Here is a 24,537-nt window from a genome sequence, read left to right as displayed (position 1 = left end):
TTGGCGACCAAAAATTTGGTCGCCAAAAACATATTTTCAACAACCAAAAAAAATTAGTCGCCAAATTTGTACTTTTAGCGACTAATATTTTAGTCGCCGTTGATTGAGATTTGGCGACTAAAATAGTTTGTCGGCGAAGGTACCTTTTCTGCAATTAATGTGGTCTTTTGGTCGCCAAAAGTTTGGGAGGGAAATTTGATTTTTAGTGGGGCAAGAATTGAAATTTTTTTGCGACAAATAAATTTGGTCGCCAATTTTAAAACGACGTCGTTTAATACCATGAAAGCAGAAAAAAAAATTAAATAAAAAAAAGCCCTAATCTCCTTGACTCTATCTCGCTCTTTGTGTCTCGGTCCGCCCTCTCCCTCTCTATGTTCTTTCTCTCAATCGGTGCCCACTCTCTCTGGCTCACCGAAGTCCCTCACCACCGTTGCTCACATCCGTCGCACATCGCCACCGCCGCAAATCGCCATCGCCCTCTGTCTTTCTCTCAGGGTGTTACATGGACAACAAGTTCTATGTGATTGGTGGGCGAAACGAAGATGGCGAACTCACCTATGGAGAATTTTTTGATGAAGCTATGAACAGGTGGAACTTGATCCCTGACATGGAACTCTCTCTCTACAAATGACCACAAAACACGCTTGAAAAAAATTCTGTCAAAAACGTAAAAACACTGTTCGATCAATGCCAAAACCAAAAGCTAAACACTATTGTGTCAATCTCTCAATCTCTCTCTCTCAGATTCCATTCCTTTCCGCGCCAGAGCTCCAATCGGTAAGTTCTTTAATCCCTCTCTTTTAATCATCCTTTCTCTCTCTGGATCAATCTTCCTCTCTTCCCAACTCTCCTCTCGAGTCGATTTCAATATGACACTATTTAGGAGGTTAGGGTCAGGGTTTGTAGTCACAGCACCGATCGCTTTTGGATTGGTGTATAACCACTGTTTTGATCTTAATTTGTTCAATTCATTTCTGTTTTTGATCGTATAGATGGGGTTTTGTGGGGATTTTAGTAGTTTGTTGCACTTTATGCTTCCTAGAAAGAGACCTGTTCAAGAAGGCGACTCTAGTGACGGAGAAAACTTGCTCAAGAAGCATAGTGTCGGTTGTTTCATCTCTTCATCGGAATCCTCCACCGAAAAATCAACAGCCACCGAAGCTAATCCGATGCCCAAGGACTGTAACAAGAGTGATAGCAGCATTATCGATAGTAGCAGTAGTAACCTAAGCAGCGCTAGTATTAGAGTATTGCCGGATATGGCTTTTGGTAATAGGAATCCGATGGATATCGATGAAGATCTGCACAGCAGACAGTTAGCTGCGTACGGACGCGAGACTATGAGGTGGCTCTTCACCTCTAACGTCCTTGTCTCTGGGATGCAAGGCCTCGGTGTCGAAATTGGTACGACTTTTGAACCTTGCTGGTTGTTAATTTTGTGTAATTTTAGTGATTAACACAATAGGATGGATTGTGTGATTTTGAACCTAGAGTAGTTTTTGACATCTAATTATGGAGTTGCATATTCTTAACTTATGCATCAGATTTGTTACATTTTTATTCAGATCATTCTTCATTTAGAGAATGGTCTAAATAAAACTTTTGAGATCACTAAATTTTCCGTTGTCGAATGGAAGTGTGTCATGTTTCAAAACGTGTATACTAATATATAATTTGCTAGGGTATTAGTATTTTCTGGGAACACAAATTTAGACCCTATGCCCATTCACCCTACTGATTCGTATTTATTTGTTTGTTAATCTAACAGCTTATGTTATTTGATTTTTGGTTTCTTTCCAAAAAGGAATCTATATATATTTTTTTTGTTTTTTGTGTGGTTATGTTGAACTCTCATATTAGAATTAAGTGTGTGATTTTCTACAATTCAACGCTTTCCTCTATATATGCATCAAACTGTTAATATTTTTCCAACTTGTGTCAGGAATTCGACTAAGATATTAGTAATAATAAGAACAAACAGTTATGAAAAAACAATTTTAATAGAGTTGTGTTCCTTATTTATTTAAATTATGGGTTTTTTTATATTAAAAAAAAATGGGCACCAGCAATGGGCATGAGATCGTGCACCTTGCGCGGCCATCTCAAGAGTATATATTAGTTACTGAAGTGTGCCAATTTGATTGAGAAACTTAGTTCTGGGTTTGATTCTAAAGGTAAAGATTTTGGTTATCTGATTTAGAATTTCTCTTAACCCTTGAGCTTCACCGTTGATGCTCACAACTGATGAACCACATGCTTAATTAAATGTTGTATATAAATACCATAAAATATTATTTTATGTTTAGTTGTAAATACCACATGCTTAGTTATGTGCTCTGTAGCACCGTATCAAATTTTGAAATTAGTTCCTCTAGTACTTGCAATACATGTTGGTTGTACAAATACTTGAAATGTTATGAGAATATAGCTGTTGGCATTTTTTGCTGTGGGCTTTTATGCAAGATCAACACAGTTTTAGTTTTCCCATCACATATTTGAAATGCAAGTTCTATTTTTTTTTTTTGCTTGGGTAGTTCTCTTGGATGGCATTACAATGCGTGGTTGTGCATGAATTTCAGTCCATGGGCATTTCATGTCGCAACTGATAAAACTGTATATATTGTTTCAGTGAAGGAATAATGCATGTAATTTCATAACCCAAAAAGTGCTCACACTTGTTTCTAATGATCTCTCATCTTTAAACTGTCATTTTTCCTTCTTTATTTTTATTTTTTAAAGATGGGGAGCTTTAAGAAATCTTTAAGTCAATTTCAGAGAGAGGAAATAAAATATGCATGAGATCCCTAAATCATAGGATTACCATCACCTGCATTAAGGTTTAAACATTTAATTTTATCTAGGTGGAGATGGGAGGTTGATGGGGTTATGCTTAAAGGAGCTTAAATTTCCTTTTTAAACTAACCATTGCCCTTAAAGCTTCTTCTAAAAGTACAAACTTGCAGAATTTGCTGCATCATTCATTTTGAAGTGTGGTTCAGAAAGCCCAAGAGATCATAAAGTTTGTTCACATTTGTATAGTTGAAGGAATAGCCCATAGGCGTGATAGCGTAGCAATGGCTTTCTCCTAAAATTGTTTTGAGGGTTATGGATCTTGATGTCATTGGTTAATGGATGATTTTTAAAGTCCTGAAAGTGTGAAAGAGACCTTAAAAATTTGTTTGAAATTTTTGGACGAGAAGGGAAAGAAAACATCTATTAGTATTTTTGATTGACTACCATAATTTTTTGAAAAGGCTTCATTATATGAGTATTTCTATAACCATATTTCAACAAAAGAAGATGGATGAATAATGACTTGGAATTTTTGATGGACTACGATAAGTTTTCTATCTGAAAAACTGATCTAGAAGAAGTAATATTTTTCTAATTTCTTTGAATTGGATAATAAAGCTTCGAACTGTCTATGTGTTTGACCATGCTTATATTTGGCTTGATTCTTCTAGTATTCAGATTTTGATATGAAGAACTCTGATAGATGGTCTGGTGGAGGTGGTGGAGAGGAAGCAACACAGGATAATAAAAAAACAAGGAGTCTAGGGCCAAAAAGACATGTACTTTTTGCCCATTGATGCATTTTGATGCAAGTTTTTTTAAAAAAATTAGTGAGAATGGAGATATAATTCATTATACAAGATATAGTTTTACAAAGAAATTTGCAATAGAAATTATCCCTTTTAGTATCTGTCCTGTTTAAGTATTGATTAGATTCATGACTTGATTTTTCTGCTCTAGAAATTTTTAGTTCACACATTAATTCTCAAGTTGTAGAATGACTCTTATGTTTTCCAGTCAACATATTACAAAATCAAGGGACTACCAAGGGACTTAAACTAGGGAATTGATCTGCTGTTTTCTTACCATTGGAAGCTGCTAGATGGCAGAGAAAGCATGTGTAAAGCGCCTTCAGAAGGAATATAGAGCCCTTTGTAAAGTATGTCTTATTTCCTTTATATGTTTGCCAACTATAATGACCATAATCTATTATATATTATTCTCCCTTAGAACTTTAGTTTTTGTTTCCATTCTACTTTCCATCTACCGTTATGAAAAACCATCCTCTGGTTTATAGTTCAATTTCCTGTAGGACAGTGCTATTTGTGCTTCACTTCTTTATGGTTTTGTACCCCCTTTGCTTTATTGATTTTCAACCTGCACTTATTATGTGGAAAGTGGGACTATTGCTTGGTGCAATGGTGATAATGCGGAGAGCATGAAGCTGATGTTGGGTTGCTTGAAAACTTTTTTCTTCTTTGTGGTTAAAATTATGTTTCAATTTCTTTTGCTCTACAACTTTTCCTGCTCTGCAAAATTTGTGGCCATTAGCTTGTCCTTTTGACTTTGCTTCTGTGCAATGCTTATTGTATTGTGTTATGTCCTACTAATATTGTTGATGAATAGGCCATTCACCACCAAAATTTTACAGTGCTTTGACTTTTTGTTATTTTCTATTTTGTATTTGCAGATGATAACTAAATCTAAATATGATGAAATTGATGGGACTTAAGGCTTGGTTTGGTTTGGTTTGGTTTGGTTTAAATGTGATGAAATTCCGTGTATTGATTTAGGGGGGGGGAAAAAAATTTATCAGATTGGTTTTGAAACTATTATGAGAGGCAAACCCTAAGTATATCTAATTGGTAGTTTTCTTTTCTTGTCTGCCTAAGGATTGAATAACTAAGAATTTTCATGTATTTACTAATAATATTGTGATAGTTTAAAAGAATAAAAATGTAAGATCTACTTACAAATTAATCATTCTTCATCTTGTTTTCACAACATCAATGTAAACTGTGTCTAGACAAGTGATGATTCAAGCTGCTTTTTTTTTTTTTGTTTTTTTTTTTTTTGTTTTAGATGCTGAAGTCCGATTACAAAAGTGCTTTTTTTTTTTTTTTTGGCCATAAAACATGAGAAAATCAAGGTAATTGTCTCAAAAACTTTCTCACTCTACTAATTTTTTTTTTATTCAGACCAAATGTTATAATAATGCAGAATTGTTCATTTGTACCTCGAAAAATTTCTAGAATATTGTCCCATACAGGTGTTTAGAAATTGTTATAATGGTAATGGGTTTTGGTTAATAATTTTAGTTTTTATTTATGGATCGGGCGTAATGGGTGACAGGTCCAGTCAGTTTTAAAATTCTGATTAAGGAATTTAAAGCAGTGTGCTTCAAGTGAACTAGGAAAATGCAATCTCATTTGTGTTCCATCTTTTATTCTAACAGTGCCGTAAATGAACGTCAACGTGCTATATTAGAAGAATTGGCGAAGGAGGAAATTATTTGAGTATATACAGATGGCAGGAATTTTTGTTGTGGGTCGAAATTATTATGGTGTGTTCCCGTTGAGAGGTAAATTGCTTAATGTGAGGGAAGCAAGCCATAAACAGATCATGGAGAATGCTGAAATTTAGAGCATCAAGCAGATTCTTGGACTTCAGCATGGAAAATAGTATGACAGTGTGAAGACTTTGAGATATGGTCATTTGATGATCATGACTGATCAGGTTTAAAACATTTAACTTCTTCTTTTGTTTTTTCTTTTGGTTTTATCTATATGTTGTTAAGAGTCATTTTGTTATTTTTATTACTATATGGTTTACTGGAGTGGAATTTTAAGTGGTTTTCATTGATCAAAATTTTAATAAACAACAGAGAGTCTTAGTAATTAATTTCTGCTGTTAAAGATTTTGTATACCATAAATTTCTGTTGAACAATGCATGTGGTTTAAGGATGTGATACAAAGTGTTGCTCTGTTTTTGTCTTTTCTTTTTTTCTTTTTCCCTTTAAATTAAAGAAAGTACATGGTTGTTGAAGTTGGGGAGAGTTTTAATTTTGTTGTTTATTTTATATGGAAGAAAGGCCTTTCTGGTTATATTTTTCTTCTAATCTCAGTTGTGTATAAATTTTCTGCAAAGTAGAATGAATATTATGTCATGCTAATATATTATTCATTTTATTGTGTTGTCCATGTCAGAAAGCTTTTTATGTGTTCTCTAATAAGTAATGTTTCATTATAGTTGGCTTATTGACTCAAGTATTTATGAGTAATGAATCTTCCCAAACCCACCTATGATAGACATTTTGTAATTTGGTATCTTCTAGCATTAGTGGGAGCATTCAGCAATTTGTGATCATGGTTCTTGAGGTATACAATTATCCATGTTATCTTTTTGCCTTTCCTAACTTAGGAATTGTTTGGTTGTCTTTTTTAATTACTTTTTGTCTATTTAAGAAAAAAAAATTAGATCATTTTGCTTGTTTGCAATTCCTTTTGTACTTTATTCAACCAGACAAGTTTTATTAATTGCTCATGCACAAATTAAGAGGTACTTCTATATTCTTCTAATTGCATGAACCAATTGATTTGATTTGGTGGGTCCACTTTGAATTTGAGCATTGTTTATTTATTTGCATTTTCCTATTTGATCCCATTATTGATGGTAGAGAACTACAGATCTCATTTGACAATTTTCCATATTATTTATGGTAGAAGCCTTCCACACAACTGTAATCTTTCCTGTATAGTCATTTTATGTACTTATTCTATGTTCTAACATCCACTGCAGATCTCTTATCATAATTCAGTTTTTGAGTATGTTAGCATATTCCACAGTACTTTTGAACTTGATAACTAGTTCTTATATAAGATGTTGACTAGTTCCCTTCTTCTGCAGGATAGGTAATATAATGATCTAAATGGAAGCACATATTTACACTGAAATTGATACAAGTTCAATTGATCAGTTTGCTTGTAGACATTGGATTGGATGAGAAACATTTTTCTTTTCATCACACTATAACAAAAAACACATTTTATAGCATTCGATGAATGCTATCAAAAGTAAGTAATAGCATTCGTTGGAATGCTATGTTTGCCCATGTTATTAAAAGTGTATCATTTTTAATAACATTTATCGAATGTTATTGTTGAACGCTATCGTAAATATATTATAACAATTTTTGAATGCTATGAAATAGTTAAAAGTTACTAAAAATACCAAAGGATAACATTTTGTTAAGCCTATGAAATTGTTTTTATAGCAATCTAGTAATGTTACAATTTACCATATCATAACTAACTAAGAATGTTATAATAAAGCATGATAATAATCAATTTAACATAGCTCTGGACTCCACTCAAATTGGAAATTCCAATGACATAACTATAAGAAGGCATCTGTCCTGATAGGTGCAGACCAAACCGCTAACCATGTACTAAACCAGGAGACCAACCTCACAAGTGCACAGCCAGATAAAATCATGAGCTCATGGGGTCCTCTGACCCCACTCCCCATTAGGCCACATTATTCGATTTTGACACAAAATAGCCAACCAAATCTTGTAACTTTCTCAATGTTTCTCTCTACCTGCCTTAATTTGAGGTCCTTGGAGCCTTTCAGGACACATTTTTGGCGTCACATTCATTAAATAGTCATAGTCCTTAATACGAAAAGCACATCATTTCTCACTTCCTCCTACTGCCGAAGTGATCTAAATCAAGCACTCTGAAGAAAGATAAAAAAAATGAACGTAACTCCAATTTATGTTGAAATTTGGATGATGAAAACTGTTCTTAATATTTTCTGAGTTCATATTTTCATATATCTTGATTGCAGTTACTTGGTTGGATGCATCGCAAGTTCCGGGCCAATGAACCACTGAAGGATTTTAGCGTAGGTAAGTCATGTATACCCTTACATATTTTTCTGCTAACGCTTTGCTAAAGCAATAATGAAAAGATTGGTGCACATATTAGAGTAAGACTGTAAGTGCAAGATTAAACATAATCATGAGTAGTCATTATAATATTTGTGGTAAGACCAATATAATCTAGTAGCATAATCAGTAGATCACTGGAAATTCGATAAGTCAAGAGTTGTTTAGGAAAGACAGCTTCAAAGCAAAGTAGCTGTTACATACCTGGAAATAATTAACCGCATAAGACCAGTGTACTTAGCAACTCTCCATGCTGCATGCTTATTTATAGCTGGAGTACAGCTTCAAGTTCAACTGAATGAACTACATACTGTAAGATTGTTACACTTGACATTCCCTTTTGAGTATAATGCTAATTGTTTTCCCAATCAATATTCCTCCATTGCTATTTCTACATGTCCCCGATTCCTGTACTGAAAATTGAGATAATGGTAAGCATCAACAAGCCCATGAGTCATGATCCATAATATTTAAAACAACAGCAAAGCATAATATGCCATTAATTCTTTTGAGATGCATTTGAAAACACAAACCTACATGACATCCCTCCCAACTAACCTCACCATTATCCCAATTATTTAACATTTCTTCTGTCAGGGATTTCTTGTACTTGTCTTTCAGGGAAGCCATCACTGGATGACCAACAGTATTACCCAAAGTCAAATTTTGGCACTAAATCCTTAGGCAAAGCACAAAGAGACAACCATCTGCAAAAATCATTTTCCAGCCTAGAAGTAGCAAGAGTAGAAGCAGACGACTTTGAAGAAGAATCTTCAGTTGCGATTTCCGAGCTCTTCCATGGCTTCCTTACCATAGGTACTCTTGGTTCGGACCCAGTCATCACAGACCCATCAACGCCAACATTTGCCACATCAGTTGAGAACATAACTGAAAAAGAAACAGAAGTAACAGAGAATGAACTGAAGCTTATTAATGATGAGTTGGAGAAGGTGATAGGGGCTAAAGGAGACGGTTGCAATGACTCATCTGGGAGAAACAGTCATGTTAGTACTGGAAGAAACAGTTATGTTAGTACTGGAAGAAGCAGCCATGGTAGCACCATTACACTTAGCGGAAAGCCATTGGAAGGCACAGAGACCAATGAGAATGGAACAACAATCTGTCCACTCCAGGGCTATCTGTTTGGATCAGCAATTGAGTTGCCAGAAACAACCACAGTGGTAAAGAAGGAACATAGAACATCGCTTGGGGAGCTGTTTCAGGGGACAAAAATAGCAGAGGAAAATTATGTAGACAAAAGCGAGAGGGGAGAAAAATGGACAGAAAAGGAGACAGATAAATCAGCCATACACCCCAGGAAAAAGATACTGAAGAAAAGAATGGTTCATGGTTCTTCTCGGAGCTGCACCATATCGACTGGGGGAAATGTTGACTCTGCTTCATCTGAGACAAAACTGCATAAGGTATGTGTACTTCTAGTTTAGACCTCTATTACATGAACTTGGGTGCAATGCATATCAAAATGCCGGACCCAACAAATCTCAAATTTAAGGTATGCAAACTCGGCAAAAAAAGGTCAATTTTTTTATATATTATTTTTAATATATTATGTGAGACAAAATGGAAACATATAGTGTCAAAAAGGCATTTTACTTATTTTAAATCAATTATACAACAATATATATATATATATATATAATGATAGTGTTAAATGTAAATATGTAAGAAGCATCCGATGGAAAGTGTCAGACACATACAAATATTTGATTTATTTTGAAGTGTCTACCTAACATAGGCTTAGATACTAAATCTTCTGAAATGAGCACACACAGCACTGCATCTCCTAGACGTGGTTTTGTTGGTACCATTAAGATAAAAAAAAAAAATCCCCATAATTGAGGATGTTAGGAGGGATAGACTGGATACAGACTTGATCTTCTATATAATATGCACAAAGTGGCTGCCCTCATATTGAAACCCATGTTCTCATGCTTGGCATCCCGAGCATCTTACCATTGCTCCAAGCACAATATCATCTGTAATTCAATTACAAAGAACATAATGTGAAGTGTCAATAAACCAATCGGATGGTTGTCACTAAGCTTTTCTGAGTATTTCACTGAATCTGAATCCTACAGGATGCATTAGCAAGTCCAGGTTATGTATTCTCTGATTGGTTTCCTAATTCAACAAATTACTGCATACAGATCCTCCACATGTTCCGTAGGAAAGTCCATCCTGAAAGCTCCACGGCTGCACGAAAATCTCTTAAGCCTCGTAAAAATGACATAAAGAACAACATCACCTATGAGGGGGGTTTACAATAATGAAGATGGAATGCTCCCAGACGAAGATATCATGATATTTCCTCAGAGAGCCCTCTCAAGAGAGCATTAGACTCTTCAAGAGCCACTCCAACCCACCCCAAGTCACACTCAGTGGAAGCGATTCAAATGCGAACAGGGAATTCTGGATCAAAACAGATGCAGGCTGTAAGTACATATATATCTCCCATCCCAAAGTCCAATCTACATTCCAGAGTCTGGTGATTATAGTGTGACAGAGACTAGACTATGGACCGTAGATCTTGGAATTTATTATCACTATTTGGCTGCTGAAGATGTAACTAAATTTTCTCGATATGCATGAAGGGAAGCCATCCTACTTGAGGCCCCAATCTAGTTTCACACTTACATTCTCTAATTAGTACAAGTCATATATGGGTTCAGATATCATGTCCTCCTGAAAATTTGTAGCATGTAAGGCACTAATGTAGATATAATTATTACAGTGGTCCAACTATTTTCGTAATTAACCTCACTTAGTTCTATTGTTTACACTGCAGACTTGGTGTTGGAGCTGTAGAGGGTAGAAGATGCATTCTGAAGTGTGGTTATGATATATTAGTATTAAATAGTAAGCAGTGTATTATATTTATAAATATTCTCCTCCTGGATGATTATTTTCTAGCAATATTTGAGTGGTTATATCCTAATAAGCTAGAGAATGATAAAAGAATAAAAGAGGTCCCTCTCTAAATACCCATGAGTATATGTCAAGATTGAGGTCTATCCGTCTGTTAGTAAACATGGTTCAATTATTCTAACTGTCTAACTATCTAACAACTTGTCTAACAAACTTGTAACCAATCTTCTAACTAATATCTAACTCTAACAAATATCTAACATCTCTAACAGACAGATATAGGAACAGAAGCTGAGCTGGATCTGAAGCTGCAGCTGTGAGATGGGCGTGAGTGCTGCTGATATGGTGGTGGCACTGAGTGGCCTTCCATTGTAATCCTCTTGACCAGTATGTGCCTGAGTGGCCTTCCAATCCCCCTTCCTTCAAGTAACACACCTCTCTCTCTCTCTCTCTCTCTCTCTCATATTTACAATTAATTAATTTAATTTTTATTTTTTCATAGATAGCTAAACAGATCGATGACATAAACAAATAAGTAAAAGGAGAAATTACAATTAAGTAGAAAGTCCAAAAAATTTTTTTACAAATTAATGGTAAAACTTAGCAATTTTAATAATTAACATTACAACATATAAGAGTTTTAGAGATCAAATTTTTTGATTCCTAAAAGTAAAAATTTTGTTGTAAAAGACATTTAGGAACTAATTTTTATTGTCGTGAGGATAGTCGTTAAAAGGTCGGTTCAAAAAATAAAAATAAGATTTTTAGTGACAAAATTTAAAAAATGTCACTAATAAATATATTTTTAAGAACAAAACAATATAATTTAAAAAACAAAATTTAAGACAAAAAATTTAGTCCTAAAAAATAATTATTCACCACTCGTACAAAAATTGTACTTGGACATAGAAGGAGACAAAACAGCGTGAAAAGTGTCAACTCTTATAAAATTAAACCATTTAAAAAAGTATTGTCTACAAAACCATTTAGGGCTAGTTTGGCATGTACTAAATAAGTCAAAAAGTCAAAAAGTCACTATCTTATTTAAGTCACATCATCTTATTTAAATCACATCACCTCTCTAACACATCACATCAAACCCAACCCAAACCCAACCCAAACCCACCAATAAGTCAAAAAGTACACTTTTTTAGGACATCCCAAACCAATCCTTACTCTTCACTAATCTATTCATTTATTTAGAAATTAAGAAAAAAATAGTTAGTCAAATTGAGCTATATTCAAATATTGTACGAAATTTATTCTAATGTACCAAAATATTTTATGTAACTATGTGAATATGCTTTTGGAAAAATTATAAAATATTTTTAAAATATCACGTATTTATATTCTTAACTAATTATCATTTAATATATATATTTTTTTATGTTTCTCAATCAATTAATATAATCCAACATCTATTTATCTTCTTTATTAATTATAATGGTATAAAATATCATATATTTATATTTTAAATTATTGAATAATTGTCCTTTCGTCGTACCAACAAAATCCGTGCGGGTCATGTGCCGTCATCACTCAAATATCTTTCTCGACTCTTCGAATTTCTTAACGCTCCACAGTTATTGGCCATGGTGCAATAGTGACGTAAACCAATGATGTCACTATGGGTAAAAAAAAAAAAAAAAAAAAAAAAAAAAAAAAAAAAAAAAAAACTTGGTCATACAAAAATTAAATTGGGTTTGAAATTTTTTTATAACTGTTTTTTTGAAAAAAAAAAATTTGATATTTTTGACAAATGTTAAAAAGTTCTTTTTTATTAGTTACAAAGTTGAGTGGATTATTTCATTTTTTTTCATTTCTCAGCTAAATAAATAATTACTAAAGCCACAAATTTTTTTTTGGCTGAAACCGAAACTAATTAAGTGTTAAAATTGTATTATTTTATGTAGGTTATGTATTAGTCAAACAGTAATGTTAAGTATTATAAAAAAAAATTATAAAAATAATCATGAAAATTTCATAATTCTTGAATTACACCTAAAATAAAATATCACACATTAATCAAAATAATTTAAGAATCATAAATTTTTCATAATTATTTTCGTAAAAAAAATTTCATGACCTCTAACTCGTTGTTAGTGGTGGTGACAACTCTTATAACACATGAAAGATGTGAATTACATTCTTATTGACTTGAATTCTATCTTGAAAAATGTTAGAGGTCCCAAATTTTCTACCAAATAAATGACCAAATGTCTCACATGGGTGTGGAGCCCACAAAATTGCGGACCCCACACCCATGTGAGACATTTGGTCATTTGTTTGGTAGAAAATTTGGTGCCCCTAGCATTACCCATCTTCTATCTTGGACTAATTGGTGATTCTGTGGGGTGCACCTGTACGCGTTGACGTAAGCAAAACTGAATCATGTGATGCATTATTTTATTTAGTACGTGTCAAACCATCGCATTAGCCGTATGTGACACGAAACATTTTTAGGCCCCGTTTAGGAAAAAGATTAGGATTAAAATAGTTTTATGCGAGAAAATATGTTATTTTAATTAAATAAAATAAAATATCATATTTAATTTATAATTATTTTATTTTATTTTTTTTAAAAATTAAAAAAGTCAAAAAGTCTATCTTTAATAAGATTTTTTAATCTTAAATTAAAATAATTAAAAAGTCAAAAAGTCAATTCACATCTCAAACGAACCCTTAGTAGATGTTTGGAAAAAACTAAAAAAGTATACTTTTATATATATATATATATATATACATACACTTATTTAGATGAAATCAATCAACATCTTCTCTTTATTTTTCTAACAACATTCTCTACTTTTTTACCTTTTTACTTATTTGTTAAAAATTAAAATACACTTATTTAGAATATTTTAAACCGCACCTATGGTAGTTTGCAATGTTGCCTAGCTTTACTACTTCTAGAAAATGCAATAACATTTTTTAGAAAAATAAAATTTTATAAGCGAGACACCCACCCAGGTAAAATATCTTTTATTGAAAAAAATTTATCTGATGATCTTTGACAAATTTACATGGTATTTCAATTTAATAATTATTAATTATAATATTAGGAATTGATACTTTTTATTAAGATTTGAAAAAATAATTTGACACATTAAATGACAAATGATATATGAATAATTTGGCACATTAAATGACAAATGAAAATTAACTTTTTTTTAATGATTTTTTAATTTTTTACAAAATGAATTTTAAAAAAGTAAAAGGAATAATTAATTTCTTTATAAGGATTTTTAACTAAAATAGTGACTTCTCAAAATAAGCCTTAATCAACAATATTTTTCTTGTTTATTCTGATATTATTATTATTATTATTATTATTATTATTATTATTATTATTATTATTTTAGGTATTGGAGAATGGAGAAGCCTTTGTTTAGAAAGAAACTATCACCTTCAGATGTTAGAACCTGCTTGGAGATACCTCGGAGGATTGCACTTGATTTACCCATGTACGAGGTCGAGGGATCCAATGGTAAAGCCGAGATGGTTATGCGAGTACGAGATCAAACTGGAAGGAATTGGAGGTTTCGTCGTGGATCAAGGAGAGATGGTAGAGGTTTCTTGGTGAAGAATTGGAAGAAATTTATAACTCAACATTGTCTCAAGGTTGGTGACAGTGTCGAGTTTTATCTCTCTGCCAATCCTCTTGAATATGAATGTTTTGTCGAGTTTCAAACCTATGAACGCCACACCCAGAACTTTTTTCGTTGATTTCTCTGAACAACGAAACATGTTTGGTCTGGTCTGGTGTGAAAGAAAGAATGCTGTTGTTGTTTCTCTTCCGTTTGTGCAGTTGTTTCTCTTAGTATTTCCAGAATATAGACAAATGCTATGTTTTGATTGCATGAAAGGAATAAAGAGCTAAGTAATTGATAATTGACTTGGAATATGGTATTGTGAAATTATTGAATAATTTTTCCTTTAGAAATAGGCTATTTCAATTAGTTTTTTATTTTGTTATTAATTTTTTTTAATTGTTTTAACTTGATTAAAAAAAGTTATATTCAGAATGATAGTTGGTTTTTTTATTTGGTTTTTTTTAATTGATTTGATGATTGTAAGAGAAAAAATAAAATAATTATAATGTTAATGTGACATTTTATTATATTAATTATTTTAATTTATTTTATCAGTATTTATTATTTTAACTTAACTTCTTAAACAAGCCTGTGCTCGGTTATTGTTGTATCCAAACAATCACTTAATTTTTTTTTGTTTTTCTCTAGTGCTGTTTTGTTAATCATAGTTAGTTTATGTGGAGTGTAATTTGTGAAGGATATAATGTTAGAAATTTCAGGAGTTTATTAATTTTTTTATCATATACTTATATGAAAAAAATTTGATAAAACTCTTGGGTCACTATTTTTATTTTTATTTTTATTTTATTATTAGTGTAAATTATAAATAATCACTTAAAATTTGTTTAAAATACGAATTGCCCTTTATGGTTTAAAAAATTACAAATACCTTCCTATCAAAATTTTTTATTTAACAGAATTAATTGAAAAAGTGAAATTTCTAACTGTTCACCTATACAATAATAAAATTATCTGAATTATTAATTGAAATAAAATTTTAGCATTATTAAAAATTATTAATTAACTTGATGAGTTACTAATAAAAGAACCTAATTGTTACGAAATTAGAAACCTTAGGAGGCATAATGTAATTTTTAAAATTACAGAAATTAATTTGTAATTTAAATAAACCTCAGAAGATATGTTTGTAATTTACCTTTAGGGTAAATTATAATTTAACCTCCTGTGGTTTGCCTAAAAAACACGAAGCCCCCCTATAGTTTCATTTATAACACTTAAACTCTCTATACTTCATACTAAAGTGCAATTTTCGACGGAACTGTTTGTTTAAACAGAACGTGTGCTACACGACCATGAATGGAGAGTGGAACAGTTTTTTCCACCCAAAAACATATGGCAAATGACCAAGATACCCTTATTGCCATATATATATATATATACAAAATGGTGTACTGCAATAAAACATGGATTACACTCTTGGCAAAACATTAACATCTTTATCCCCAAACGAAATTCAGTGTTTGAGCATGGGTTTCATTTACTTCAAGCATTAACATCCTTTGAGCATTGGTTTCATTTACCTCAAGCATTAATATCCCTTGGTTTGTTTCATTTACCTCAAGTTCTCTCTCTCTCTCTCTCTCTCTCTCTCTCTCTCTCTCTTATTATATAAATATACAACACCATAATCTTCCATGCAAAACCACCACCATCACCTTTTGTTTCCCCTCTCATCTCACCACCATCACCTTCCATGCAAAATCACAACCAACCAACATCACAACCATCATATTCCATGCAAAACCACAACCAACTTCTTATTCCATGCAAAACCACCACTCAAAATCACCACCACAGCTTCTCTCTCTAAAAATTATCCACAACCAACTTCTTATTCCATGCAAAACCACCACTCAAAATCACCACCACAACTTCTCTCTCTAAAAATAATCCAAACCCACTTTTCTTCTTATAATTCAAATTAGTAACAAACCCAACCCATGAAATCAAACAATTAATATGTGTAAACATTTAGATTTTTGAAATAGCATTGATGGGATTCATACCAATCAAACCCACTTTTTCTTCCCATTTTTTATATTTCTTTGGCCCATCTTTCGGACTCCATAACTTTCTCAATTCTTAACGATTTTATCTCGTTCTTTCACCAATCTCCTCACCTTGCTGTATAATTCATTCTACGCTACCTCGTTTTTTCACTTCTTCCTGAAATGGGTGGTTTCGACATACCGAAAGTTGTCCAAAAATTTCACACATTTCAAAAAAATATCTCCAAATCTATTTCTTTCTTTTTCATCATCCACTCTCTTCTCTTGCTTCATCTATAGCACTTTGTAAATGGTGGTTCTTGGTTTTGACAAAGCTGGGCAATGGTGGTGATGATGGTGGTCGCGGTGAGAGAGAAGATATATATATATATATATATAGAGAGAGAGAGAGAGAGAGAGAGAGAGAGAAGAATTCAAAGCTTGGATTTACCATTTATCCTTCTCCTCAAGTACACATGTTAACTTATCCATGCTTGGGTTCACCACTATCAAGACCAAACGGGCTGTACAATTTGTTGATTGGTGGTTTATAATGGCATTAAGAAGAAAATTCGAGAAATAAATTAGGGTAATTTAGACTTTTTACAATTTCTGTTACATCCGTCCAAAATTGTACTTTGGTATGAAGTATAGGGGTTTAAGTGTTACAAATGAAACTATAGGGGGGCTTCGTATTTTTTGGGTAAACCACAAGGGGTTAAGTTATAATTTACCCTTACCTTTATTATATTATATATATATATATATATACATATTTTTGAAGCATTGCTTCAAAACTGGCCAATAACCTCCACTACTCTATTGCTAGAGAAGTTATTCAGGGCCTCTGGACCGAACTAGAACGAGATTGGTGATTGAAAGAACAGTAGAAAGACTCTGGCAATTAATGGTTGGTTTATGACGTAGTCACCTGATTTCCATGAGGCACCCGATAATTTTGAAAATTATCAACTAGTAAGTGTATTGGCGGATTGGTTGGGCCTTCCAAACTTTTAATACGTTATTCGTCCAAAACTAGTTAAATTAGAAAAAATTAATTCGTAATCGTCTGCCAAATTGACTGATAGATGTGAATCGGTTTGATAATTTATATTTTTACAAATTTTTAACATAATAAAAACCTATCAACATAAATTATTTTTTTTTGTTGGATAGCAATCCAATCTATCTTCTATAAACATGGATAATAATCCAATCTATCTGCAAACATGGATAATAATTCAACAAACATCTATCTTAACATTTACTCACTACAACAAATGTCACTTTTGGCAACTAAATTTTTAGTCGCCAAAAGTCACATTTTAGTCGTCCAAACCTTTTGCAAACTATATTTTTTGGTCATAAGCTTTGTTGTTGAATGATTGTCGGGAAAGGTAATTGGTGACTAAAAAAGATTTAGTCACTGAAAATTCACAATTGTCGACTAATTTTTTAGTCGCCAAAAGCTTTCAATTAAATTTAACATGACGTTTTCAACAACTAACATTTTGTGTCGTCAAAAACATAAATTGTTTAGCTACTAAATTTTTAGTGGCCTAAGCACTACTAAAAAGCAGGGCTTTTGAGTCGGCAGCTTGCCGTCGCAAATAGCGGATTTGCCAACGCAAAAACTTTTTGCGACGGCGTTTCGACGGCAACTCAAGCGACGAAAATGATGGGGTCGCAAAAAGTTTTTGAGTCGGCAATCTGCCGACGCAAAAAGTTTTAATTTTTTGAGACGGTAGATTGCCGACTCAAAAAGTGGTTAAATGTTTTAAAAAATTTAACTCATAATTTTCTCACTGAGGCTCCCAAGGTTCGAACACACACCCATTTGGACAAGTTGACCCAAGGTCAACGCACTACACCCACTTCACCACCACACCTCTTTTAGATATTAAACGAGATATATATTATTTATAGTATATACACTCAATATTAATATAAAAGTATATGTATAAATAAATATATTTATTAAATATAATCAAGTAAATAAATATATATCTTGGTTATAAATATTTTTTTTTGCTACGGCATCAGTTGCCGACACAAAAAGGTCTAATTTTTTGCGTCGGCACAAATTTGCCGACGCAAAAGGTCTATGCCGACTCAAAAGGTCTAATTTTTTGCGTCAGCACAAATTTACCGACGCAAAAGGTCTATGCCGACTCAAAAGGTCTATCTTTTGCGTCGGTAAATTCAACCGACTCAAATAATACTATCAAATATTAATTTTTTGTGTCGGCCAACGGTGCCGACACTAAAGGTTTGGTATTTGAGTCGGTAACTCGGTGCCGTCTCAAAAAGGCTACCTTTTGCGACGGTAAAATTTTCCGACTCAAAAAACCGACTCAAAAGACCCTTTCTTTAGTAGTGAAGGTATAATATTTTTGTTTTGGCTACTAAATATTTTGTCACCAAAAGTGTTTTATTTATTTATTTTTTATTTTTAATTTTTTGGCTACTAAATCATTAGTCGCCTAAAGTCTTATTTTTTATGATTACCAAATATTTAATTGCCAAAAGATTTGTTTTCATTTAATAGTGAAAACCCATTATCAACAGTGAAAATGATATACATAAACCATTTCCTAATAAACAAGACATGTCTCACAAAAAATGTCTCACTTGAGTGAAACCCCCAAACTTTGAACTGCGTATACAAATAAAGAATTTTCAGATCAAGTTTACAAGGAATAAACGGAAATGGAGATGGAGATTACACACATAGGATGGGATGGAACTACTACTACTACAAACACCACCAACAATCCTATGAGAAAATTAGTGAAAAATTCAATTTAAAAATGGTACAAGGCATTAGATTTTAAGTAAAATCTTATTTGGTGATAAGAACAAGCCGGAATAGTACTGAAAAAATCGCTGAAAATTTTCGTCGACGCTGGGAAAGTTGTTGGCAGCTACGGTGACTAGCGGCAGCAGGTGATGGTAATGAGATAGAGAAATGCGTACTATTCAATAAATAGGGTGTTGAATGAGTGACATATGCCATATTTTAACAAATAAATAGTTTGGTGAATTTCAACAGATAGGAATATAAGCTTGGTGAATTTCAATAAATAGACAAATTAGGTAATTTCAAGATATTGAGTGATTTTAATAAATAGACAGATAGGTTGATTTTAACTGATAATTGTCCTTTTGAACAAATTGTATCCTTTTAATCTAAAAATATTAAAACTTATTAAGAAATGAATTTATGACCTGAATGTTATTGATTAAATAACACACAAGTGCTTTTCTACACCTTATTGTTTAATTTTTACATAAATATGGAGGCTAAGGACGACCTATTTGGCCATATGTTTAAAATAATATACTGTAATACCTTATGAATAATAAATTTTTGAACAAATTACGTTGATAGTCGTGTATTTTGGTCTTTGTGTTATTTTTGCTTCTATAATTTTAATTAGCTCAATTTTGACTATATATTTATAATTTTGTCTCAATTTAATCTAATTGCTTACAATTGTTAATATTTTTTAATGAAAAATATTTACATGAGTGCCATATGTCATATCTTTTAAGGTAAAATTATAAATTTGTTCAACTCAATGAATTAATTTCAATCAATTTAATGATAATTTTTTATCAAAAACACAAACACCGTTATCAATTGATCTAAATTGAGCTAATTGAAAATGTAGGGATCAAAATGACACAAGAAGTAAATGTAAGGACTATTAGTGTAATTTTCTTTTTTTTTTTTTTTTGGCCATATCTAGAAACATAAAAACTTTCTTGAATAATTCTATGATACTTATTATTAAAAACGTAAGAGAACAAATTTGATTGATTGTCAAACAAAATAATGATACTTGGTCATTTAATAATACTTGGATGCATGTATTTTTAATAATACAGAATTTTAGTAATTTTTTAGATACTATTAATCATGACGTGTTTGCGCACATACGCATACCACGTCAGCCGCCGGCGTCTAATTAGCCGGTAAAATTGATAAATGTTGAAATTGCTCAATTTCAAAACGTCTTTTACCTCTCATTATTCGAAAGGTGAGGAAAAAAAAACAATTAAATATGACTATTGTGGAAGAAACCAATTTTGGAAGATAATTTTTTTTTAAAACAGTTTGAAAATTTATTTGATTGAATATTTTAAAAATAATTTTGGTATGATTTATAATTTTTTTTACAATTGTAATTTTTTTTTTATATATCGCAATGTATGAATCTATATAATAATAATATGGGTAAATTAAAAATACACTTATAAAATTTGATTAAAATACGAATCACTCACTATGGTTTTGAAAATTACATTCCACCTTTTGAAGTTTCTAATTTTATAACAAATCGTTTATTTTATTAATAAATCATTAAGTCAATTAACAGTTTTTAATGATGTTAAAAATATATTTCAATTAATAATTTAAATAATTTTATTATTATATGGGAGAGTAATTATGAATTTTATTTTTTTTAATTAATTATGAATAAAAATTCTAATAAAAAGTATTTATAATTTTTTAAATCATAAAAAATAATTTATATTTTAAACAAATCTTATAAATATTTTTTTAATTTACCCTAAAAAATTCATCGAGTTAGTTAGAGAAGTGAAGTAGCATTAGGGGTGTCCGCGGTTTGGTTTAGGACAGTTTGCGGTTCGGTTTGGACCCGCCCGCATCTATGCGGTTTGGGAAAAAATCAACCCGCAACTGCCCGCAATGCGGTTTGCGGTTTGTGCGGATAGGGTTCGCGGTTGTGCGGGCGGTTGCGGGCGGTTTGCGGATTGAACTTTTTTTTCAAAAAATTATTTTTAAACCTTTTTTTCCCCCTATTTTGTCAATCTTTATTTTAAACCTTTTTTCTCATATTTTCTAAAATGCTCCAACATTAATAATTAATAAACTAAAATTTATAAAATAAAAAAACACAACAAATTCAATTCGTAACCTAAACAAATCATTCAAAATCTACATTCTATCATTAACTTACATTCATCCTATCCTACATTCATCATTCATAATCCAAATAAGAAAATCTTACATTAAAAATTCAACATTCATCATTCCAATCTTACATTAAAAATTCAACATTCATTATTCCTAACCTCCCAAAAAAAAAAAAAAAAGAAGAGTAATTCTTCATTAACTTACATTCATCCAAAATGCAAAAAAAAAAAAAAAAAATTCATTAAGTTACATTCATCCAAAACCAAAACGCAATTAAAAAAAAAAAAATTGTTGTCAAACTTAAACTTCATTCAATACAAACCCATGAAATAAAATTAAAACACTTCTAAGATATCAAACTTCATCTTCATGAATCACATCCAATTCAACTTTCGCAAATTTCAATTCTAATTCCATGCATTTGGTTGATGAACCTTACACAAACAAATTGAAAAAATATAAACTTTAATCTTCAATTATAGATAGTAAGAAATGAAAAAATAAACAAATGTCTATATATTGCATCTCAATATAGTAAGAAAATGTGTTGATATGAAAAAATTACCAATGAGTAAATGGATATTAGACATCAATTATAGCATCAACATTATAGGTTGAAGTTGAAGATGAGCTTGACTCCAAAGTACCTAATTAGAAGTCAAGAAGAGAAGATTAATAAAACTTACATTAGAAAATGAATAATAATACAAATTAAAATAAAGATAAATAAATTCTCATTTACCCGAGTCATATTGCTCAAATTCTTCCACATCATCCATCGCCTTTCGAAGAGAAATTGGAAGGTTGCTCCGAAGCCAATTTTGAGTACATACAAGAGCTTCAACCCATAAAAGGCGAGAGTGAACTACGAAATGGGTCAAGAATACGTCCTCCCGTACTAAAAGCCGACTCCGATGCAACGGTAGAAATAGGCATGGCCAACACATCCCTAGCAAGTTGTGATAACACCTTATATTTGGTTGCATTCAACTTCCAATAATCTAAAATCTCAAATGTTTGATTCTTTGCAAAATATTGAACCTCGGATAAATATTGTTCCAATTCCAACTTAGATCCACTAGTGCATCGCCCCTCCAAATAGGAATTAAATTGGGAGTCAACTAAAGAATAGGGATCATCATCATCATCATCTTCCACCATATTCACAACTTCACTCACACTTGGAAATTTCTCATTTGAAGGATAAAATGTGACATAATGGCTATACAAACGATTCAAGCAACTCTTAACCTTGTCTACCATCTCTTCCACCTTCCTATTATCTCCAAGAAACAAATTGGAAAAAACAAAACTCTAAGTATGCCATTTTTTTGGTAGGATCAAGAACCACCGCAACATACAACAACAAATTGATTTTGCTTCCATCTCCCCAATACTTGCTAAACTTTAGCTTCATAGTCTTTGCCATTGTGCTCAAAATATCATCCTCCTCCAAAATTAATTGGTTAATTTTGTTTTCAATAACAAACATCTCTTTGTAAAAAGCATTGGAAGTAACAAAGAGAGACCCCGAAAATTTCTTGGTTGCAACATAAAATAATTTTAGAAACCTCAAAAAAATTCTACACTTTTTCCAATCCAACTCATTCGGACTTCTTCTTATGCCACCATCAACATCCTTAAAATAAGGTTCAAAGTTGGAATCCACTAACTTCAATCGGTTAAAAGCCTTCTCATACTTTTCGGCGGCCTCTAACATCAAATAGGTAGAGTTCCACCTAGTTGGTACATCTAGGCATACAAGAGCTTTTGAATCAAGTTTGAGTGTGGCCGCACACTTCTTAAAAACATCATGCCTATGAGGAGAAGACCTCACATATCTCACCGCAAGTCTAATGTTGGAAATAGAATCATCCATTTCTTTCAACCCATCACTCACAACGAGATTAAGAATATGTGCACAACAACGCATATGAATAAACTCATGTTGCAAAATAGTCCCCTTCCAATCTTTGGTTATCGTTTTCAAATATTGAATGGTAAGATTATTTGAACTAGCATTATCAACTGTTAAGGTGAATATGCTATCAATGTTCCACTCAATTAAACACGACTTAATTTTTCGACCCAATGCTTCTCCTTTGTGATCTTCAACTTGTTGAAAATTTATGATTCGTTTTTGAAGTTTCCAGTTATCATCAATGAAATGAGCAGTCAAACACATGTAACACAAATTTTGAATAGATGCCCAAGTGTCCGTAGTAAAGCAAATTCTACGACCCTTCACGGCCTTCTTTAACTTATCCCTTTCATTCTTGAATATGTTGAGCACTTCTCTAGATATGGTTTGACGAGAGGGAATTGGTGTGAATTTGGGTTGCATGACATTACAAAATCTTCTAAACCCAACACCCTCCACAAATCTAAATGGTAACTCATCAATGACAACCATCTCCGCAAGAGCCCTTTTACAAGTATCAAAATTAAAAATTGTTGCTACAACCTCAACACCCTCTTCATTTTGTTTCGGTTTAAGATTTAATGTTTGTTGACCATCTGTATCCCTATTTGGATATTCTTTACAATTGGGTGTATGACTCCTTAAATTGCTAGTCCCATAAAGTCTAGAGTCAGCCATATACTCTTTCTTACAATATTTACATACGGCTCTACGCTTCCCATCGGTCCCTATAACCTTGTCAAAATGATCCCAAACTGTGGATGGTGCTCTCCCCCCTCCACCCTCACTCTTTCTCTTTGGGGGTCTAGGAGGCTTAGGTTCAGGTTCATGTTCGGGTTCGACTAAGAGGGGATTCATTTGAGAATTAGAGGATTCCGGAGGTACAAGATTGATTGCGGGAGATTGAATACTATCCTCTATTTAAACTGGATTACAAAAACAGTCAAGGATTCAATTTTAATTCAATCAAACAGATTAATTCAACAGATTTAATCAAAAATTCCCTAAACAAACACAAACACAAACTATCAAGAAGACTGGATTAACTCTTCTTTCTTGCACATAACACAAACTATCAAGAAGACGTTTGAAAAGTTGAAGGTATATAATTAGGCAATCTGGATATCATATTAAATTCAAACAGGCTGTGCAGTTCTGCAACTGCAATGCATTAAAAGGGAAAAGTTCACCTTCTGGAAGAAAGACATTACAGGAGTTGGAATCATCATCATAATTTATGTATTACATATAAAAAAAAGTGATCACAGAAACTTAAAATGGCCATGTATTTACATGCACTTTAAGGATGAAAACTTGTCCACAATATCAGCATTATGACTACTAAAATGCACTTTAAAATACAACTTGGTAGGCATTTATAGGCTAAAATGCACTTTTAGTCATTTTTTTTATTAAAATTCAGTTTTTGACTAAAATTCCC

At 32.2% G+C, this 24,537-nt stretch overlaps 1 pseudogene across 1 annotated transcript; it reads left to right on the top strand.

Moving 5' to 3' along the window:
• The first annotated feature begins 218 nt into the window (after positions 1–218).
• On the top strand, positions 219–10,968 carry LOC145796978 (protein LAZY 1-like; annotated as a pseudogene). The gene is made up of 6 exons (XR_014337836.1): positions 219–777; positions 993–1,404; positions 3,811–3,952; positions 7,643–7,703; positions 8,340–9,166; positions 9,911–10,968. The product of XR_014337836.1 is annotated as a protein LAZY 1-like (transcript).
• The last annotated feature ends 13,569 nt before the right edge of the window (positions 10,969–24,537 follow it).

Source organism: Camellia sinensis, chromosome 8 (assembly GCF_055761805.1).
Source record: "Camellia sinensis isolate YWXY chromosome 8, ASM5576180v1, whole genome shotgun sequence".
In the NCBI taxonomy this organism is placed as follows: Eukaryota; Viridiplantae; Streptophyta; class Magnoliopsida; order Ericales; family Theaceae; genus Camellia; species Camellia sinensis.
Note: the sequence above shows the minus strand (reverse complement) of the source record. Positions and strands in the feature narration are given on the sequence as shown.